The sequence below is a fragment of the Camellia sinensis genome, chromosome 14, assembly GCF_055761805.1.
Source record: "Camellia sinensis isolate YWXY chromosome 14, ASM5576180v1, whole genome shotgun sequence".
In the NCBI taxonomy this organism is placed as follows: domain Eukaryota; kingdom Viridiplantae; phylum Streptophyta; class Magnoliopsida; order Ericales; family Theaceae; genus Camellia; species Camellia sinensis.
Window position 1 is genome coordinate 73,096,629 of NC_138974.1, and position 6,745 is coordinate 73,103,373.

General features: G+C 35.2%; 1 pseudogene across 1 annotated transcript; it reads left to right on the plus strand.

Annotated features, from left to right (window-relative positions):
• Positions 1-700: 700 nt before the first annotated feature.
• LOC145807992 (G2/mitotic-specific cyclin-1-like) lies at positions 701-5,533 on the plus strand (annotated as a pseudogene). Its single transcript, XR_014351451.1, has 11 exons — positions 701-895; positions 1,156-1,219; positions 1,368-1,503; positions 1,598-1,666; positions 1,764-1,812; positions 1,902-2,050; positions 2,154-2,276; positions 2,631-2,720; positions 2,813-2,908; positions 3,163-3,210; positions 5,244-5,533. The product of XR_014351451.1 is annotated as a G2/mitotic-specific cyclin-1-like (transcript).
• The last annotated feature ends 1,212 nt before the right edge of the window (positions 5,534-6,745 follow it).

Consider the following 6,745-nt stretch of genomic DNA (forward strand, 5'->3'; position numbering starts at 1 on the left):
AATAATTTTGTCTTTTGGTGAGGAAATAATTTTGTCACCAATTTTGGAGAGAAAATTGAGCAGCAATGAAAAACAAAATAGGTGGAGTTGTATTTTGACTTTGTGAGTTTTTGAATTATGATTTGAAAGAGAAAATTTTTTTGGTTATGAGTTTGAAAAAGAGTTTTCAAAACGTAATTGAAAAACTTATAATTATAACCAAACATACAACTCAAAACTCTATTGAAAATTCTATTAAAAGTATATAACCAAACTCTTTTTAAAATTTAATTCAAAAAATTAATTTTTTTTAAATTAAAAAATTTTGAAAATATTTTTTTATTTAAAATATTAAAAAAATATTCAGCTAGTTTTTTAAAATTACTTTTGATTGTATATTTGGTTCAATTTTTTTTTAATTGTTTTGTTTGAAAGCGATCTAAAAAAAATAATTTATATATTAAAAAATATCAAAAACAAATAAATTTTTTGTTTTCAAATAATAGGTTGTAATTTCAAAAAAAAAAAAAAACATTGTTCCGGTTAACCGCTCGGATATCCAGGGATGCCCGGGCAGACAACTCAATTCGCAAATTCAAAATTCAAAAAAATATGCATTCGAATGTGTATTCAAATGTGGCATTAGAATTGATTATTGAAAACTAAAACCAAATATAGCAATCAAATATAAGGGTGAAAAATTGATTTGAAACTCACACTAAACACAAATTTTTTCCCACCTTTTGTCAACTTATTTCCCTCTCTCTCTCTCTCTCTCTCTCTCAAAACACACACACACACACACACACACACACACACACAAAATAACTCTCCTTCCTCCTCTCTGCCCTTCTATTCCCCGCTGTCGTCGCCCCTTCTCATCTTTCAGTACCGCCGCCGACATCGCATTTCCAAGGTAAATATGACATCAAAATATGTCTGTGCTTGTTTGATTGAAATCAAATATGGACTTCTTGAGAGATTCTTGATTTCTAGGTTGAGTTCTTCAATTTTATGATTTGGGTTTTCTTTACCTATCCCTATTCTTCTTGATTGCGCTTCCTTTTGATTTCCGATGTTTTTTCAATCAAATTTGTGCATTTTGGCCGTTGAATTATTGAATGATTTCTTGTGCTTATGATTGGATTTTTACATTCTCTTTTCCTTTCTTTGTAGACATTCAAAATAGTTGGATTAGATGAGAATCATCCAGGTGTAATCAGGCCTGCAAATATTCAAGGTAATTTTAAATTTGAACCGTGTATGAGTTTGTTTCCCCTCTTGGATATGTATTAAGATGAATCATTTGGTTTATAATAATACCCATTGATTTAAGGGTTTAAACCCTGATTTTAACTACATTGGGAATTTTTTCTGATCTATTATAGGGGGATTACATCTGAGAGTTGGAAAGTTAGCAGCATGAATGAGGCACTACCAGAGAGCGTTGAGTATGATTAATCGCAACATAGTTGGAGCGTATCCTTACCCTGGTGAAGTGAACAAGAGACCAGCCTTGTCTGAGTAATTTCTTAAACCCTTTTCTTTGATAGTCCACCAAGAGTCTTCTTTCTGAGTACCCATTTTGATCTCCTTCATTCAAATCTTTAATATTCAGAAACAATGCACCATCTAACAAGAACCACATGCCTATCCCGCCGATTTCGGCAAATAGACCAATTACTAGGTCGGTAACTAACCCTCTTCAGTTGGTTCTGATGATGTACTCAAAAATTTTACGCCCTCATTGAGCTTTGTGCGTTTGATTCTTTCGGTTACTACAGGAAGTTTGCTGCAAAAATGGCTGGTAAACAGAAGCAACCATTACCTGAGGTACTTTCTGTGAGAACAGAGAAATTAATTTACTTTATTAGAGTACATATACATATTGGGTTGGTTTTAATCATGATACTTATCCATAGGAAACAAAAAAAGTGGTCCAATCACTTCCCGTTCTGACTGAATCAAGAGATTGTAGCATCATAGATCATCTACAAGATTGTTGGGGACTCCCCTGCCCTAATGTTTGTGCAGCACACTGAGGCAATGCTGGGAGGAAATATATCGGATGGTAGTTATATTCTTTTTACGATAAAGATTGAGTTAATTTCTCTAGCAGGGGCAATGGTCTTATAGAAAAAGTTATACATTTTTTTATTTTTATTTTTTGGAAGGAGGTTGAAATGGAAAATACAACTAATAAGCTAGTTGCTGACATAGAGAGCAGTGATAAAAGGAATCCACTTGCTGTTGCTGAGTATATTAATGACATATATGCCTACTACAAGAAAGTTGAGGTAGTTTGTAGTTTCCAGTATACTTGCTTGAATGTTTCCTTCCAAACTGTTAAACATAATTTTCTCATTACTTTGGACTGATACATCTATTTATCACTAAACTTGATGGATTTGTTGTGTTGGTGCACTAGATCATACTTTGAACGCAGCTAATTTGGTTTTCTTACCAAAGTTGTGGTTTCAATTGTCATTCTTTTAGAGGATCACTTTATATCAGTAACCATTCGGCTAAAACAGTTTTATCATTGAGACACAGATTTGTGAAATGTAACTTTTTTTTTTAACCCCGCCCACAGTTTCATAGGGCTTGTTTGTTTATAAAACTAAGCAATATTTTTTGGATTCTAAATGTAGAGTTCTAGCTGTGTCTTGCCAAACTATATGGGACAACAATTTGACATTAATGAAAGGATGAGAGGTATTCTGATTGACTGGCTCATTGAGGTATATGAAATGCTATATTAGTATGTGGCTTAATTAATTTCCAGGATATAAACTGTAGACAGCCTTGATAACCATAACCGTTTGATCAATAGATGAACAGGTGCACTACAAGTTCGAACTAATAGATGAGACCTTATATCTGAGTGTGAATCTTATTGATAGATTCTTGGCAGTCCAACTGGTTGGAGGTAAATATGACACCACAACCATATATTTCTCTAAAAACCTGGTCCTATAAATCACATAACAGTCTCCTTTATATAAACCTTTGATGAGTCATATCACGTGGTTGCTCCTAGTTAGTGTGTGTGTGTGTGTGTTGTGCTTCATGTGTGTTATGTGGATAGGGATTGTGGAGTTACTCCTATAGCCTAGCTGTTGTGTTTCATAGTTAGTTACTAGTACATCTAATTGTGTATGTGAACAAAATTTGATTTTGCAGGATCAGTTTGATCTACAAGGCAATCCGAGTGATGTAGCAAGCTTCTTGGTTAGTACATTATGTTTCTATGTTAATTTAGTAGAAAATTTCTTCTTCAACTAGGGTAGAATAAAAAACTACAATGACATTTTGGCGCGAAAGGTCTCAGGAAAATAGTGAAATATGCATGTAAAGGCCCGGGAAACATCACACACACCTTGAGACGGAGCAACATAAGTTGTGCAAACTTACGAAACAAGCACGTGACTCCCGATTTGAAAACTACTTTGAAATTTGCACTATTCCAACACTTAGGCACGAAAATAAGTCAAAAAATGTACTTTTCCAACAATTAGGCTTGAAAATAGGCCATCGGGGGGTCAAAATCATGAAACAACCATGAGAAGGCTCGGGGAACACTCCGAACCCTTCAGGAGGGACCAATGTAAATTGTAAAAACTTACAGAAATAGCACGGGACTCTCGATTTAAAAACTAAGTCTAAAATTGCACTTTTCTTACACTTAGGCTTGAAAGTAGGCCACTAGGGGCCAAAATCGTGAAAAAGCCTCAAGAAGGCTTGGGGAACACCTCGAACACCACAAGAGTAACCAATTTAAGTTTTGGAAACTTACGAAACTAGCACGAGACTCCCAGTTTGAAAACTAAGTCAAAAAAAGAACTTTTTTCACACTTAAGCTTGAAAATAGGCCATCGGGCGCTAAAATCGTGTAAAAGTCACGAGACGGCCCGAGGAACACCTCAAACACCTCGGGAGGGACCAATGTGAGTTGTGGAAACTTACGGAACTAGCACAGGACTCCCAGTTTGAAAACTAAGTCCAAAAATGTACTTTTTCACACTTAAGCTTGAAAATAGGCCATCGGAGGCCAAAATCGTGCAACAGCCATGAGACAGCCCGAGTAACACCTCAAACACCTTGGGAGGGACCAATATGAGTTGTGAAAACTTACAGAATTAGCACGGGACTCCCGGTTTGAAAACTAAGTACAAAAATGCACTTTTTCACACTTAAGCTTGAAAAATAGGCCATCGGAGGATAAAATTGTGCAACAGCCACGAGATGGCCCAGGGAACACCTCGGGAGGGACCAATGTGAGTTGTGAAAACTTACGAAACTAGCACGAGACTCCCGGTTCGCAAACTAAGTCAAAAAATGCCCTTTTTCACACTTAAGCTTGAAAAATAGGCCATTGGAGGCCAAAATCATGCAACAACCATGAGACGGCCTAGGGAACACCTCAAACACCTCAGGAGGGACCAATGTGAGTTATGGAAACTTACGAAACTAACATGGGACTCCCGATTTAAAAACTAAGTCAAAAAATACCCTTTTTCACACTTAAGCTTGAAAATAGGCCATCGGAGGCCAAAATCGTGCAACAGCCACGAAACGGCCCGAGTAACACCTCAAATACCTCGAGAGGGACCAATGTGAGTTGTGAAAACTTACGGAACTACTTCGAAAACTATGTCCAAAAATGCACCTTTTCACACTTAAGTTTGAAAAATAGGCCATCGGCTGCCAAAATCGTGCAAAAGCCACAAGACGGCCAGGGAACACCTCAAACACCTCAAGAAGGACCAATGTGAGTTGTGAAAACTTACGGAACTAGCACGGGACTCCCGGTTCGAAAACTAAGTCCAAAAATGTATTTTTTTCACACTTAAGTTTGAAAAATAGGCCATCGGAGGCCAAAATCATGCAAAAGCCACGAGACAACCTGGGGAACACCTCAAACACCTCGGGAGGGACCAATATGAGTTGTGGAAACTTACGAAACTAGCACGGGACTCTCGATTTGAAAACTAAGTCCAAAAATGAATTTTTCAACACTTAAGCTTGCAAATAGGCCATTGGGGGCCAAAATCGTGTAACAGGCGCGAGAATGCCCTGGGAACACCTCAAACACCTCGGGAGGGACCAATGTAAGTTGTGAAAACTTACGAAACTAGCACGGGACTCTCGATTTGAAAACTAAGTCGAAAAATGCATGTTAAATTGTATATTTAATTGATAAGATAATAATTGTCTAAGTTGAATTATTTTTTCTTTTCTTTTTGTGTTTCATTTTTTTGCAGATTCGAGATTTGATATGGACATGTCTGGTAATTTGGAGAGCAGAAGCTAGCTCATTTTGTGTTTTTGTTCATATTACCTTACATGTATTTTGGTTGCGTTGTAAATTTTATATTTTTGTTGGTATTATAGGACATGTTTGGTAATCCGCACTTGATATTTTATTTTTGTTGATATTAGTGGACATGTTTTTTGTGGATTTATTAGGAAACGTGTTTGGTAATCCACATGCGGTTGATATTTTGTGGATATTAGTAGATATGTTTATAATCTGCATGCAGTTCATATTGTATTTTTGTGGATAGTGCTGAAATTCGATTGTGATGTTTATGAAAATGAACAGATTTTTGTATTGATTTGTAATAGATATTTTATTGAACAGGTTATTGAAATGCGCATGAAATTTTTACTGAAAAGAAAAAATTTAATTTGACAACAGTACCCCCATTTTAAAAAAAAATTAATTTTTATTAGCAACGAAATAAAAAAAATGTCGCTATTAGTTTTCAAAAAACATGACGAATAATTTTGTCACTAATGATATAGTACCAAACAAATAATTTCGTCACATTTACTGAATATTTCATCACTAAATTGAAATATTTGGTGACAAAATGTTTTGTCATTGAAGAATTTTCTTTTCTGTTCATTTTAGTGATGAATTTTTTTGTCACCTTAATCCATATCATTGGTGAGGAAAACTTTCGTTACTAAAATCTATTTGGTGACGAAATATTTCATCACCAAAAACAATTAAAATAAAATATTATTTAGTTTTGGTGACGAAATTGATGTTATAGAGGACGAAAAATGCAATATTTGAAGACACAACATTTCGTCGCCAAAAATGAAAAATAAGCGGTGAAACTGTTTTTCGTCACCAGGTACTTTTAGTGACAACGTATAGGCGACAAATGTGGTGACAAATTTTTTTCGTTACTGATCACTTTAGTGACGAAAATTTGATGTTTGGAGGCAAAATCAGTCTATCACCAAAGGCCTTTTTTGTTGTTGTGTAACGTCACAGGTAAATATTTATTTCTTAGTTTATTTTATTTAATATGTCTAACCGTTGCTCTGATACCACCTTGGTCACGACCCAACCCCAGGGGCATAGGGTTGGAATCGCAACTTACTAAATAATTCTAATCGTAACAAATTAAGTAGCGCGTAGGCAGAGGCAAAATGGAAGTAAGAAAATAATTAAATATAAAATTAACTTCATTCGACTATTTTGATAAAAGAGAGTACATCTATAGGGTTTTTATTTATTTTTTATTCAGTGACCAACCCTTAGTAAAAAACAAAATGAAGAAAAGGAAAAAAACAAAATAACGGATCAGCCTCAATTCTTGTACGGGTTCCACTATATGAGGTTACGGGTCTTCTTTACATCTCATCACCTGAAACAATGACAACTATAAGCATACAGTAAAGTGAGAAATATTATACCAAGAGTATAGGGAACACAAAATAACCATGGATAGTTCGTTAGGCTAAAATA